Source organism: Bradysia coprophila, unplaced genomic scaffold, assembly GCF_014529535.1.
Source record: "Bradysia coprophila strain Holo2 unplaced genomic scaffold, BU_Bcop_v1 contig_24, whole genome shotgun sequence".
Taxonomy (NCBI): Eukaryota; Metazoa; Arthropoda; class Insecta; order Diptera; family Sciaridae; genus Bradysia; species Bradysia coprophila.
Genome location: NW_023503501.1, coordinates 6,254,512 through 6,270,456, shown reverse-complemented (window position 1 = coordinate 6,270,456; position 15,945 = coordinate 6,254,512). Strand labels below are relative to the sequence as shown.

Sequence of the window (15,945 nt, the reverse complement as noted above, 5' to 3'; positions counted from 1 at the left end):
GATCCGTATAATGCAATGTTCGTTTTGTGCTGAATAAGCAAGAGACCTCTTTGAGAACTCATAATTCATTCAATTTAAACGGAACGACGACGGTTGTATTATATTTTCAAATTCAATAAAATGTCGACAAAAAATGTCGTCAACGAGAGAACAGCCATTTTACATTTAAAAATAAATTACTTTTCGGCGATTTATATCGATGAATCATTCATCATGTTGGTTTTTTCGTTGAAAATGAAAGAATTTGCAGATCTGTCTGATGGTACAACAGCATACCATCGGAATAATATTTTGAATAATTTAAGGAATTTTTTAATCCTTTTTTGAAGTAACCTGTCGATTGTTGAAGGAAATTTTATATCAAACGATGTGAATCATTGCTGCTTGTAAAGAGTAAAAAAAGTAGTAAGAATATGATACACGCGGACGTTTCAATGAAACTTTGCTCTGGCTTTTCGATTATTTGCACCAGAAGTATTCCATCCATGTATCAGGGCCTATTATTAACAATTTTATATACTGAAAATTCACCGACAAAAATTTTGATTAAATTCGGTTATTTTCAATACATGTGCCTCTAATGTCTCAATATTTCAAAATAATAGCTTTGTTCCAACCTGAATGGATATCTATCTAGCAATAGAGCCATCGGTCCAGGACACGTTGGTTTTCCAGGTTCGAAGTACGAACCTCTGATTTCTAATGCTGACATATTTGATGTATACATAACTGAGGAGTGTTGTATCAAACACAGTTAAGTCCAATATTCTCTTCACGCTTCTAACATCAATACTTTAATTACATCTGTCTTACTCTCCCTCTCATTATTCTGATGTTGCCCAATTTTTTGTGTATCATAAATTCATTGTTCAAAATCAGTCATACCAATATGACTCGACCTGAAGTTCAGATCAGTTCAGGTAATTTTATTTCATATTTTTGGCAGATTGACTTTTCAAAATTTGCCCAAACGACCCGACAAATTCAAGATAAGTTTGACCTGATCTGAACTGACCTCACATGACCTGACCTGACACAATCAAGCTTGGTGCCATTGCACACGACCAGAAGGATATGAACGTTGGACCTTTGGTAGCACAAAGTGTTACCGACAGAACCACCGTTTGATCCTCCAAGTTATATAATGGATGTAAGTCAAATTCAAGAATTAAAATTCAAATTCAAACCCGACAAATTCAAGAAAAGTTTGGCAAATTTATAAAATCCATTTTCCTAAAAAATAGTCGTCTATTCATCTGATCCCTAACTTCAGATTTCGGGTCTATTCAGGAGATGGATTACGACGTCAGTTCACTTTTCTCTATTCAATCAACACTCTACTGATAGAGAACGATTCACTCTTTCACTGAGAGATGTCGCTGCAACAAAACCATTGTCAACAGGAAATTAAATAATTTTTTACTCGACGGGGATTTTAGTCAAACAAAATGCCATCGCTGGACTCTGAAACAGCAATTATTTTTTAAATCGGTCCTATATCGGATTGGCGATAAGAGTCTTAAAAAAGGATGTGATGAAACGGGCAGCAAACGTTTTTTCAAGCCCTTATCCCCAAGTTGATATGGGGTCGATTGAAAAACTAATTACTGTTCCGGAGCCCTAACATCATGACGCCGTAATCCCTCTCCAGATCAGGTCATTGATGGAGTCGAATTCAGGTCAAAACGGGTATCAGGTGAATCAGTCCATGTTCAGATAAAATTTGACTTGTTCCGAGCATTAGCAAAATCTTATTACTAAATCATAAGGAATTGAGATGAGAAGAGGGATGGGTTCTTTTCTGAAGATGTCTCCTGCCTTAACGTTTATGTTAGATTTAATTCTACCTAGACAAACTTTACAATAATAACAGGTAACAAATCACCGAATATTTTTGAAATTTCAACCTACCATCCTTAAAAATATTTCTCGCACTCCAAGCTTAGGAATACCAAAAGTTAATGTGTTCTTGTGTCACGTTTATTACTATATATTGTTATTGTTCACCCCGCCACAATGCTTTTGTTTAAGTCTCAATGCATCTTCTGTCAGTAGGAGTATTACACAAATATTTACATTGGAATAGTTGGAATTTGAATGTCTCAGATTAATGAGATATTGATATCACATTCACGAACAAACTGTAAATAAACAAACTGTTTATGCAATGAACCTAGGTCTTCTAAACCTAAACCTAAATTCAAACTAGAATTGATTTGGTATTAGTTCCAACTAAAGGTTACAAATCATTTTTCAGTGGAAGCCTTTTCAGGTTCAGGTTCCCAGGTTCGGAAGGAGAACCTTCACTTCGAAGTAATTTTAAGAAAGTGAGTAATATTTTCGTGAAATTTTAAGTTCCTGACTAGCTTTTGCTTGGGTATGAGGACAGGTGTAAACCCTTAACGGTTAGTGTCGTTTCGATTGATGATGATGAGGTAAATTAAATATTTTCTTCTTGCTTTAACTCTCAGACCATACTATCAACTATCTCAGATCTTCATTCATTTTAAATAAATTTGAATTAAATATTTTATGTGAAAACAAGGAAAACCGGTAAGTCTCCATAGGTCTAAGAGTCTAAGAATCATAATGTCTCCAAGCTTTCTCCAAGACTTCTTTTTCTTAACATGCAAACAAAAAGAATAGAAGAAAAATGCAAAACGAAGGATGTAATTCTAAGCTGTTGATCGAAATAGCTACATTACGACATTGTGAGACATTTAAGAGGCAGTCCAAAAGAATGGTATCTTTGAAAGATAACAAAAGCGATTATATATAAACTGTACCTCACTAACACATCAAAAAAAAGTAGCGAGAAACAAACTCTCGAAGGGATATGCGCAATTCTATTGTGCACACAATAAAATTGAATTCCTTATTTCAATCTTTTACTGCTATAAGAGAACAGTATAGAGTATATCGGGTATATCATAAAAGGGGTCGGTGTGACATCAGTGTTTGTTTGCTCGGAGGGAGTTTCTGTATATAAACACGCATAACGTTTATATATAATAATGCGAACAATTGTTACAAATGATTGGTTAGCAATAAAAGTTGAACACCATTTTAGTTTGCGACCGAATTTTCAACAAAAATTAAATTTTGTTTTACTGATGAGAAACCTTTTAGAACAGCTTTTTACGTCTGTTATTGACAATGACGCCAAAAATAAGCGATGATGGGCTGTGTCTAGTATTATCTTATATAGGAAAACGTGAATTTAAATTAATGAAGTAAAAGATTTGATGTCAAGCACTATAATGGTTACTTGAAACAAAAGGAGTAACATTAAACGCTTGCCGAATTTTACAGGTTAAACAATTGCAAAATCCGAGTCCCCAGAGAGATTGAACTCGATTTTAAAATTCTCAGAAACTTTTGAGCTATATCAAAAATATTGTGATATGATTGTTTCATTCCTACAGTAATTACGTAACTCAATGGAATGTGATAAGGAAATTCAATAAATATTAAAAAAAAGAAATGTTAATCAAATGGATAGACAATGGTTAATGAATCATACCGACAAAATTACTTGTTACGTGTTTCAGTAAAGAAAGAAATTACAATCAGTTCGGTTGAAAAGATCTAAAATATTCACGGAAGTAAATGACGCAATCGAATGCGGATTTACCATAAAAAGAATTTATTTATTTGAAGAACTGGTTTACCTTTGTGATATATACAACAGGTAAGAGTTGCTGATGATATAGTAATCTAGGGAACATAAATGCATTTCTATTTGTCAAATGCACCTATTACGAATGACCAATGAACGCTTTCAGTTATCTAATTCTCCAGGGTCTTTATTATAATTCAAATCGAAGCTGCGTGCAATCAAAAAAATGCCGAACAATTCCCTATACCTACATTCTATTCACTCATTTAATACGCTTATCCACTCTATGTTTGGCTTGGCTTCATTCTTATTCAAATATAGGTAAACGAAAAAGCTTAATCCCTCCATTCATTTTTTTTTTTTTGAATTTCATTTAAATCCCCACCACATCAACGAAGACGCTGATGATGCGCATGTCACAAGAGTAGGGATGTTTGGTTTCTGGGCGTGTACCGTCAACTCAGTGATATGCATTCGCTTTTGTGGTGGGAGACGGACGCAATGAAAGAACACAATTCTTACCTGGAACAGAGAGAACATTTTTGTCTCGTTCCATCTGCAATCAACGAATTAATTATTCAAACCATTCAAACAATATATTGGAGTGAATGGAACTCATGTATACAATGTGTGTGTTATGTCATGTTTTCGTCGGTTTATAACAAGGGGTTCCCAAAATATAATTACGATGTTGTAAAGTTGCTGCCATTTTATAATTTTTAAGTGAAAGGTTAAAATGGCGTGAATGACATTTATAACTAATGTTTGTAACAAAATGAAACTTTCAAGTAGAGAAAAATGCCAAAATAGCATGATAAATTGAATTAGCTTATTACAGTTGAAGGTTGCTAATGATCTCGCTTGATCATTTTGACAGACGATCATTTCAATTTAACCGTCGGCAAAATAGACCTTTTCAATGTGACATGGAAAGATTCTGGTTTAAGTTGCATTTTTCATCAGTTTTAACCTGTTACAGACGACAAGCATATGACCAGCATTATTTTCAGATCTATTACTTCCATCGATAAAAGTGTTTTTAATCTGTTGATTTCAAATCTAATACTTCAATTTTTTTAACATGCATTTTACTGTATAAAGGACCATATTACCCAGAGCTTGTCATTATTTTTGTCATTGTTATCGATAACAGATGATATGTGACAGTGCTAAGTGCAAAAAACATGACGAAACTTTTAATTTAAATAATCGAGAATGTCCTCGTGCGGTTGTCAGATCTGGAGGTATCATTTTTTTCCAATGGGGACATGTTGAAAGTCAGACATTATTTTCTCTGTAAGCTCACGATCAACTCAGGGATCCTACTAAATGTTTGTCTTTTTGGGATGTAACTGAAACGATCATTATTTATAAACGGGCTATGCACGAAACTGAGTGTTAGTGTCTACGACCTCGAGTGTCAGTTACACATCTAATGCTTAAAAAGCATAAAATTGAAGTTTGTAGAAATTAGGATCTTATATGGTCAAAATTTCCATTATGTCATATGAAAATGAAACATTCTCAAGTATGTTAAATGGAAAAATTGTACGATGTGTTTCGAGCCTCGACTTCTCCTCAGATTTATAATTCCACAAAATCTTGTGATAAAATATTTTAATAAGAAACCTGTTGCATAAATAACTATTTGCTCAAAGCCATTAATGATATTCAGCGGACCTACAATTTGACATAGAGGGTTTCAAATAAGTAGAAAAATAATTGATAATTATCGCTGCAGGTGTAGCTGTCAAATATTTAAAATAATTATTTTCCCTTACAAATTTTTGTCAACTGGCTTAAGCGCGTAAGTGCGTGAAATTTACGCCGTTTAGCCTTCCGCCTACGACCACACAATGTAAACTCCTCCCACTTTCTTTTGTTGTAAAGCTAACGGAGACGTAGACGAACTGCAAGCTGTAATCGCACTTACGTCGTTTAGCTCTTCGTTTACTTTTTAACAATGAAAAGTAGGAGGAGCTTAGCCTTCGCCGTTTAGCTCTCCGTTTAGTTGACAGTCCGTTCAAATAATAGAAAAGAGGCGGGGTTTAATTGTTTAATCAAACTGTCACATCATTGTCAACGTCACTTGATATGTCAAATAAGTTGTCTGCTGAAAATTCAAAATTTAAAGTGTCAAACCGCTATGCTAAGAAATATTTGGAAGCTAATGCTATCTTAATTCTTTCGTAAAGACAGGAGTCATGCTTTGTTAAGGTGAATAAAGACGCACAACACATGCAATCTTACACGCATACATCTTTGAAATTTGGATGATATTTTGACGTTGATAGAATGAGTGTTCGTGCTAGTAGCAGTGCTATGGTCAAACTCAAACTCATTTATTCATCTACTAATTCTCTCAAAATTCAAATTTTGAAGCGTATACTTACTATACCTACTTACTTACGGCGTGAATATACTTCAAAGTTCGAAAAATGTATTATTATTGTTTTTGAGGCTAACCGCGTTAAATTTACAACCTCTTTGACATTTAAAAAATAAGATATCTCGTTACATTACCACCCACCATGCCCCACCTAAATTAAACCATCAGTGATATTTATTTAACTTCAGACTCTGAAGTTCAGATGACCATTAACCAGTCATTTTAGCGATAATTTAGAATTTGTTAATTCATTTCTTTGACATCAGAAATATTTCAATCGAAAAAAGTGGTAAGACGACTAGCCTATTGCATTTTAAGATATCTTCTTCGAATCGCACACACATTTACACACAAAACAATTGCAGATAGTACAGCGCGTCTCCTATACATGTGTGGCTGTGAAATGTATATGTGGTAGAGACGATATGAAAATGCAATGGTATTTCAAGTGGGTCGTCACCAGTGTATGGGTGAAAGCGTGTTTATTTTCATTTTGATAGACAAGCCAGTTCTCGGGTCAGTGTGCTATTAAAATCAGCTGTTTGGATGTCGATTGATGTCTGCTTGAATATATGGTATATTCACATGATATACGATACGATTCTTTGAAATGCATGGTTTTGAATGTAAATCAAATATCAAAAGCGATTATTTATAAATGTTATGAAAACAAATTGTACTTTTGTGTGAGTGTCGAGAGTCGAGTGAGAATTTTCTTTCGTGAATAGTATACGCTACGTATAAGTATATACAAAGAAAATGCTTTCCGTTTTAACAGGCACAACATACAGTTTTGTGAATAGTTATTTCGAAGTGTTTGCTGTTTGATGTTTGTACACGTCTAATAATAAAATGTATGACAGCGTCAATTATATTCGGACATTTTTAGCTTGCGAGGAAAAGTATCAGCTGCAATCGAAGTATTGTTGTGATAGTTGCATAGGTTTCAGAAAACGAACGATTTTTTTCAAGAATTTTGTTTTCGTATACAGTCAAGTATACAACTTAGGCTAGAATTATTTTTGCAATCTTATTAAGGTTATCAAGAACTCCACAAAGACCAAATAACTACATTTTGCTAAAGAAATCCAAATTTAAGATAAATAAAGGGACCAAGCCTCAATTCCTTACAAGTCACACTCATTCCTAATTCAATTAAAAATCAAACATCTAGCAATGTCTGCCATACGAAGTCATTGTAAGATTAAAGAAAAACTTATATTAGAGTATTCTCAGTAAATATTTAACCACAACAGCAACAAACCACGATATTCCATGACTTCACACAAACGACTTGCATTCAAAACTACTGGCCATATTCGAACAGAAGACCTTGCAATGTTGCCAAGTAAATCGTAATAGTGATGATGGTATATGTATACGACAAATGAAAAAAAGTATAGACGTGGAACATGAACACATAGTATATGTTTGAAACTAAAATGCGCACGAGCGAAATAGCTACAAAGACAGTGTAAAATATTGACATTGAACACAGATAAGAGATTAACGAAAAGAAGAAACATTTTCTAAAACTGGAATCAAGTATAAAATGCAAAGAGAATATTGCTGATAACCACCGATTAGGTGTTGGACTCAACGTGTGTGAATTGAAAAGTAAAAAAAAATATTTTGACAGAACAATTAGTCAGTGATTGAATAGGTTTCTGTTTTTAATTTCGATTTTAAAAATAAAAACAAACATAGAAGTGAACGTTTTGTCATTATACGGCTAAGTTTAAAGTGTTGACTACGCAAACGTTTCGTCAATTAGGTGGTTTAAGTAAAGCTGAGGTTAGTAAAAAATAATAATTTTTAAATGTAAATTTAATTACCAGACTGTACTGTTATCATTAGCTTGAAACATTCATTAATGATACCTACCTGAAACAAGTTATTTGTCATGGATTGAGTCGATTGTTGCTAAATAAACCGAGAAAATGAATTCAGTATTCATCTACGTTTCACTATATGTTGCCTTTGTCAAATCACCTAGAAAAATAGTATACCTCTTATCGCATGACCTTGAAACAATCGAAAAATGTTAAATTGCATTGTGCACTGTCCTGACTCTATTTGTTCTACTCCTATTCTTTCGCCTTAGTACTTTGAGCAAAATTACTTTGGATTATCACATGAACATGAGTTAGACAACTATATTTTAACGTCGTTCGAGCGAGTAGGATAGGTAGGATAGAAATAGAAATGTTATAAGAATGACACGTCAAACGGAAAAATTTTTCCTGAAGAAATTAGAAACGTTACTTAGTCCTAAAAAAAAGGTTTTTGAAATGTATTGCAGTGTGGACGCAGGCTCCTTATTAACGTGGGACAATGATATTTATTGAGACGAAACGAATTTATCATTGGACATCTTGCATTTCGTTTGAGACAAATGAAAATTTTCCTCCAACCGCTAAAGTAAACGCAAGCAACAAAATACACACATTGCGCTAAATAACTACGGCCTGTCTCTTTATTTAGCTCGAAGCGAAGCCAAAATGATAACAGCTTATCATTTCAAAAATGTTTGTTATCTCATTTTATACCTTCAAGCATTCTCTTTACAATGTCTCCTTAACAATACAAATATGTGGTTTATCGTAACGCCAACCGATCACTGTAAATCATTCATGAAAGTATTATACATTATAGTTGATTAAATATTTCAACAGCGTATTCTGCGATAAAAAATGCAATTCAGCAATCAACATGAACGATCTTTATAAATAAGATGAGTGTACGTAATCAATGTTCATCTGTTTACAACGGCCATCATATTTATAAATCTCTATCTTATGTTCACATAACGCAGAAAAAACTTAGTACAAAAGAGATGCAAGATTTTGAGAGAGTACACTTATGAAATTCTCTCAAAATCGTGCATCTCTTTTGCACTAGTTTATTATGTGTTGCAGGAAAATGTATGTTAAAACAAAGTAAGTACAATAATTTGCACCACCAATTATTATCAATGCTTATTAATTCTCATTTCTCTCATTTCTTAAAAAATAAATAACCCGAAAGCATGTTCGCCCCAAGGACACGGTTTGAAACCGCCATATTGTCACATTACCCGATACGAAAAGGATTTCTTCTATGACTTCACCTACTCCAGATTTATAGGAAGAGTAAGGAAGTGTATATCTCAGCCGTCACAAATCATAGAAAATCCAAACTGGCGTCAGATTAAAAAAATCGTCAACATACGTGCAGTGTGTATGAAATGGCTGGCAAACAGCTTCATTTCTGCCTTACTTCGGATATGTATAATGCAACGTCTGACAAGTATATCGTACATGTTCGACGTACAAACATACCGAGTGACAAGAATAGTCACGAGTAGTATGTATGATTATACGTCAGATATGCTAATGAAAAGTAAAATTTTCGATGTTTTTATTGAGTAAAACGTTGTATGCAACTCGGTGATATTTGATTTTTCAGGCACACGATGTGTATTGTCACACTCGATCTACGGCTTCGAGTGACAATCTACACATCTAGTGCCTAAAAAGGAATTATACATCACTCGGTTGCATAAACAACTATTTTTACTCACTTCGTTTCACAATACGCTCCAATCGGTCATATCACACTAGATCATATGGCATATCTCTTTACAATGTTGTTTTACCAAATACCACAAAAGTATTCAGTTCCTCTCTTTGTAGCTGATGTTTTTTATACTCTAAAATTAACATCAATCGCACAAATGTTTCCGTGTAAGTCGAATATACACGTAGACAGTACAGTGACATGTGTAAATGTTTTTTTTAAAGAAATAATTGCTGTAAGTTGCAGTGTACGCACGGTACACATTTTTTTTAAACAATTTCAGATAGCGTTCATATTGTGGTTTCATTCAATCGTTCATAAGTTGTCATTGATAAAGGACGTACGATTTTTCCCGATTTTCCATTGTCTCTTACTACTATGTCTGAGTCTTTCCTAAACCTTACAACATTATCGTCACCTATCCCTAATAAGTTAATTGTAAAACTTTTATTGTACGCACCCCCTATTTTCCTACATGGCATTTATGAATGACGCCCGTCATAGTGTGATCCTTAAAACCCATTTTTATTCATTTGTAGTCTGATTGAAAAAAGTTATCATTTCTGTGTCCACAGCTGAAATTCATAATTTTATCAAACCAACACGAATAGAACAGAAAACGTTCCTTTCAGCTCAACTCGATATAAAAGCGAATAAGGCAAATATCTCTGATTGTTACTTGTCGTCTCTTATCGAATTTTGAACCGTCGGCAAACAATACTTTCATACAGTGTTAGAGGTTCAGGATATGGGCAGGCGTGTAGAAGAGAAATTTTTTTTGTAGAATTAGAAAATGTGATAAAATATTTAGATTAATTCCAATAAATTAGACGTATCTTCCGTCAGATCGAAATCTCTAGATGGAAATAGCACATTATAAACATTAATTCTCGATAAGGGATTACGGTTTCAGGTATAAAAACCAAAGCGAATCGACGATTATATTGACTCTCGGTTTTATTTACTTACGCAACTCAAGAGAATGGTCTCGAGAAAATAAAATATTTTTTGTCTGCCATTGTACGTTACACAATATACGTTCTGATGATTTTATGAACTTAACGAAACAAAATAGAAATTTAAAATAGACCAAAAACGGTTCATGGTTATTTATTGTGAGCATGGCCAGGGACATGGGACGCTGAAAAAAAATATATTCAAACTATAAATCGGAGTTTTTTTACTTACGACCATAAATCGACAAAGAAAAAAAAACTCGAACGAGTCCAATGAAGATTAATAGACTCTCTGTAGGAGCCTTTTTATAATTTTTATTGCTTTCTTTATGTTTTAATGGCCAGAGCTAAATTAGAGGCAATAACTTTTTTTAAGTTGGCAAATCACAAAATGGAAGTCAGTTTCAGAGAGATTTTTTTTTATACTAAGCACGTGTACCGTACATGAGCTTCGTCAAAGATATTGAGTTGGTGCATCAATCTAAAACCCTTATCAAAGCTATATCCTCCAAATGGTTTTCCGCATATATTTTAAGACAAATATTGACTTTTGTAGTTATGTTCCGCTGTGGATAACGAGGCTCATTTTAGGTATGAATTCCTTTTGGGGTTTTTATCTGAGTACGATGATAATAAACAAAAATAAATATGTTCGAAGACCGGAAACTTCTTCGTACAGGCGAGGAAATATAAGAAGTCACAATTACAATCTATTTGTCCTATCGCATGTTGATTGAATAACTTCAATTGGATTGTATTCGTTAAAAATGTGACTTGTTTATTTTCTCGCACTGTGCTTAGTACGTGGTAGATTCTGTTCACAAGTATTCCCTTAGTACTTTGAATGTTAGAGTGAAGCATTGCCAGTGCCGCATCTAGGATATTCCGCGACCTGGACCATTCAACTCTCTAGTACCTCTTTTACTTTACAAATTTTTTTGTGGTAAAAATTGTCTTTTTTAATTGCCCTTGATCTTATTCCAGCGCCCAATTTTTCCAGCGCACTGGACCATGATCGTCGTCACTTGTTAGATCTTCTTTTCTGATGTAAGGGACATGATTAAAACATTTTCATTTTCCGTGAATTCAAAAAATTCCGGCGAAAAGGCAAAGAAATGATAAGTTGGTACGTCTGCGGCGAGATAGAAGGAACATAACGTATGAATGGCAGTTGGCTCCTATGGCAGAGAATGTGAGAGAATTTGTATGCAATTCTCTCACATTCTCTCCCATAGGAGCCAATTGTCATTCACATGTACTTTCTATCACGCCACAGGCGTACCAACTTATCATTTCTCTGCAAAAAAGATGATCTCCACACTTTTTGTGAATTTAACTGGAAGCTGTAGAATTTAACATTTTTCTTTCGATTCACTCAAAAATATAGTGAATTTCTGAACATAAATGTGTCATTCAAGACTTAAGTTGGCCGGACATAAATGATAGCCGGAATATTGATCTGGTAACATGAATAAGTTATTATCTTCGTAAACACAATGTGAAAATTGAAAGTAAGGGGCCATTCACAGAGTACGTACACGGGAAATGAGACCCTCTTCTTCCACATCGCAAATTAAAATGTTTGTGGACATTTTTTTTAAACGTATGAAGGAAGAGCACGCATTCTTCTGACTCCCTTCCCCCCAACGAATTAACCCTAATGACAGGACGAACAATATTAGATAAGAGATTAGAAAAGTTGCTCGTAGATGAGTACATACTTGATGGGTAGGTCCGGAAATCATTGCTCAAGTCACTTCCTACCTGTCATATGTGAAAAACGTCTAGACAATTTGCCGGTAAAAATTGAAGACTTCTTTTAAGTTGATTCAATTTGCGCTTGGATCGCTATTCTGCCGTAATTTGCATAAGTGAATTAGTGAACATTTTAACTTTTTAATTTGTTAAATTTTCCCTTAAGTCCCAAATGCAAATTACGGCAGTATTCTCATTTATCTAATACAGGAGGAATTAAAAAATCTCAAGAATTTTGGGTCCTTTGTCCTCTATTACTCACTTCATCTTATTGCAAATGATTAGCCAAAAAAAAAAATTGAACTTCTGCTAGCTGTAGGTAATGTAATGATCTGTATTTCGGTACCGAAAACTTTTCATGTACGCCGGGGTTGAAATCATCCAAATTCACTGCCATATTCGGTGCTAACTACTAAAGTCTAAAATCCATATACCGCCTTCAACCAGTTACCTCACATTTTGTGTCTGCTCGCTAGTGTGTATATAGACAAAATTATACCATTATAATACACGTCTTGCAACCTTTTTCTGCTATTCCCTCATTCTACATTCATTCATATTTTATTTCTGAAAAGAAATTTTACTTCGCATTTAAAGGGGATGTTTATGTCTGGCTTATTAAAGTAGATGGGTCTATACGTCTGTGATGGTTGCTTTAACACTTCAAGATTAAAGAGGAACTAACCTTCCAAAATACTTTTTCTGTTAAACTAAGTTTTTTTTCGCTTATGATGTTCTCAGACAAAATGTAGTTTTGGTAGCTTATTTATTTGCACGTATAACAGCTTGATCAGAAAGAAAGTGTGCGGCGAAAATAAGAATAAAGGAAAATGCACGAGATATATTTTTCGAAGCTCACAGTCACGTCCGCTCTTTTCAACTAAGCCAATTACAATAATTTACAAATCTAACAATTCGTACTTATACATCCAACAAGAAGACGACCCTTCATGCTTGGACTAGAAAGCGTTCATCCGTATCTATAAGATTTTGTTTCAGTTCACAAAACAGACACATTCTTCTTTGGGATGCGAAGGCGTTTTTTATTTTTTTATTAAGTTCATACGACATTGCTTTAGAGAATAGTTATTTGTTTACCAAGTGGGCAAAATAGGTTCCAAGAAGTGCGAAATTTTCGATCAGAGCGTAGCGAAGGTTGTAATCCACTCGGTTTGAAGTTTCTATTTTTCCCTAGGACGTTTTTTATTTGAGTATTTTTGCGAAAATTCGTTTTTTGTACACGAAAAGCAAATCCTGGAACAATTCAATAAAAAACCGGAATTGACAGTTCATGTGACAAAATGTGTCGTTTCCTCAATGCATTTGAGTGAAGAAATAGTTATTTATGCCACTGAGTGATAAATGTTTTTTTGGCACACTATATGTATTGTCACACTCAGCCTACGGCTATCTACTCATCTTGTACCTAAAGAAGCATTAGTCACTCGGTGACATAAATAACTATTTCTCAACTCAGTGACGAAAATTAAAAAAAAATCATTTATCACCAAGTTGCATACAACGTTTATCTTAAAAAAGCCAAAACGAAAGTTTTACTTTTCGTCACTGAGTTGAGAAATAGTTATTTATACAACTCGATGATAAATGATTTTTTAGGCACTAGATGTGTTGAGGCCGTAGGCCGAGTGTGACAATACACATCGAGTGCCTAAAAAAGCATTTATCATCGAGTTGTATACAACGTTTTTCGCAATAAAGGCAACGGAAAGTCCTTCGTTTCGTCACTTGTTGCGAAAAACAGAATTTTCGCAGCGCGCACGTGCAAATTTTGCAGATGTGGTCTTACATAGCAAAATAATTATAGTTCTGACGTGATATCCCATATATGTGATATGAGCTCGTGGACAACGAGACATAGTGTCCAGTGGCTTTATCCAGCTGGTCTAACACAATACTACAGTTCGCAGTTTAAACAGACCACAAATCAAAGCGAACTAAGATTATACAAAATAATACCTTTCCAGCCGTCTGTATTTCTAAATTGAGTGTGAGGTTTATACACAGTTCAGTTATTATAACGAGCGGCTTGGTAGTCTAAGAAGACCGTCTATTCACCAGAGTTATAAGACCGCCGAACAGATGTCACATTTCTTTTGCGAAATTTTATAAAAAGATTTTTTTAGGAATATGGCACAGGGAGAGAATTATATTTACCGGTAATTTCAATACAATTCGTACGTTCATATGCGACATCGATGCTATACGTACAAAAGTGTTGTATTGTTGTTCTCATGGAATGAGTAGATAGAATTGTATTTGTGAGGTCTTCCACCTATCTGATAGTACAGTGAAATGAAGCACACGTTTACAAACATCTGTGTCCTATTAGGAAAAAATGACGGCGGATTCAATGCCTGAACTGGCCATAGTTGGTTACCAGGCCCAAAATTTAATTTTTAATTTTTGTGTGAAGGTCTACAATCAAGTTAGGCCCTGGCGAATCAGTGATCCGAGTTGTTTTGTATAAAGGCCGACTATTCTCAACTTCATTGTTGGCTTTTTCAGATCGTAACTCAATTATCTTAAAAATTACTCCACTTTAAGAATTCAAATATCTATAAAAGTATGAGCGGACATTTATTCCGATACCACCACAAACGACACAATAATTATTTAGGGATTCTAAGTAAAGTTTTAATTTGAATTCACTTCGACACCATCGCATGCATTTAGACATCACAAGGAACGTTTGTGAAATGCTAAGAAATATCGTTAAGTAATCGCATCTTATGCCGGTCTAACCTAAATCAGTTGTTTGTGGCTCTGGACCCTGGAAATAAAATTATCTGAAAATAAACAGATTTTCATTGTGATCCAAGGACTCGGTAAATTACACTCGAGTTCTGAATTTGCAACGGCTGTTTTTTTTTTGCAGCTATTGTTCATGCTATTGTTAACGAAAGTAGTGTGTATTTGTCGGCTAATGAAATTTACCGAGTGTGAGTGATGATAACGCGATAGACTCGTCACTGATTGTATCGCTTTGCTCTTAATCTCTAGTCATGTAATAGTTGTTTAAATCACCAGAGGTGAAAAACGAATTCAATTGGTTTTGGTAGGAGTCATCCCACTATTTCACTATTTTCATCAGTTCGACACGCTCAATGCGAATAATCAAACTTCAAAAACCGCTAATCTTCTGTTGTCGACGTCAATGAGTCTAGCAGCGCACTTCAAGCATGAGTGGTACTCTAAATAGAGTACTGAAACTGGACATTGTATCGAACAAATTTTGACACTGTAAAACAATTCAGACAATTTTTTCATACAAAATAGTACTATATTTGACAGCTGTCATTAATAGCACTTTTGCTGGAAGTGCGTTGTCTCTAACTAAGGTTCTTTTATTATATCATAACAAATAGTAAAGCGAGTAAAACTGAAGAAGTACAAGATGTGGTATCACACACGTCAATACTTCAATCAAACGAAGTAACAGAAATTTTAGCGGTACGCTTGCCAATTTCAAAAGATTTGAACACAACATTTGCACACTTTCAAGTTGTTGATTGAATATTAAATTCCGGTCCGTTTATTCCATAAATAATTGACCTTTTCAGGCTCTGATATTTAATTTTAATTAACTCAACAAAATCGACATTTCACTTCTAATTTCGGTTGTCGTTTATATAAAATTTCGAACGGAA

At 34.3% G+C, this 15,945-nt stretch overlaps 1 protein-coding gene and 1 long non-coding RNA gene across 6 annotated transcripts in view; one reads left to right on the top strand and one right to left on the bottom strand.

Moving 5' to 3' along the window:
• Nucleotides 1-5,818: 5,818 nt before the first annotated feature.
• On the bottom strand, nucleotides 5,819-14,517 carry LOC119078109. The gene is made up of 3 exons (XR_005087940.1): nucleotides 14,507-14,517; nucleotides 11,421-11,427; nucleotides 5,819-5,950 (listed from the first exon to the last, which is right to left on the bottom strand). It is a non-coding gene; the product is annotated as an uncharacterized LOC119078109 (long non-coding RNA).
• Nucleotides 7,273-15,945, top strand: part of LOC119078072 (D-2-hydroxyglutarate dehydrogenase, mitochondrial) — a 30,617-nt gene continuing 21,944 nt past the window's right edge. The window contains exon 1 of one of the 5 annotated variants that reach the window (XM_037185526.1): nucleotides 7,273-7,802. The gene's annotated coding sequence lies outside the window, so the exon portion shown is untranslated. The remainder of the gene's footprint in view (nucleotides 7,803-15,945) is intronic. The other 4 variants (XM_037185524.1, XM_037185523.1, XM_037185527.1 and 1 more) reach the window with 4 other exon arrangements.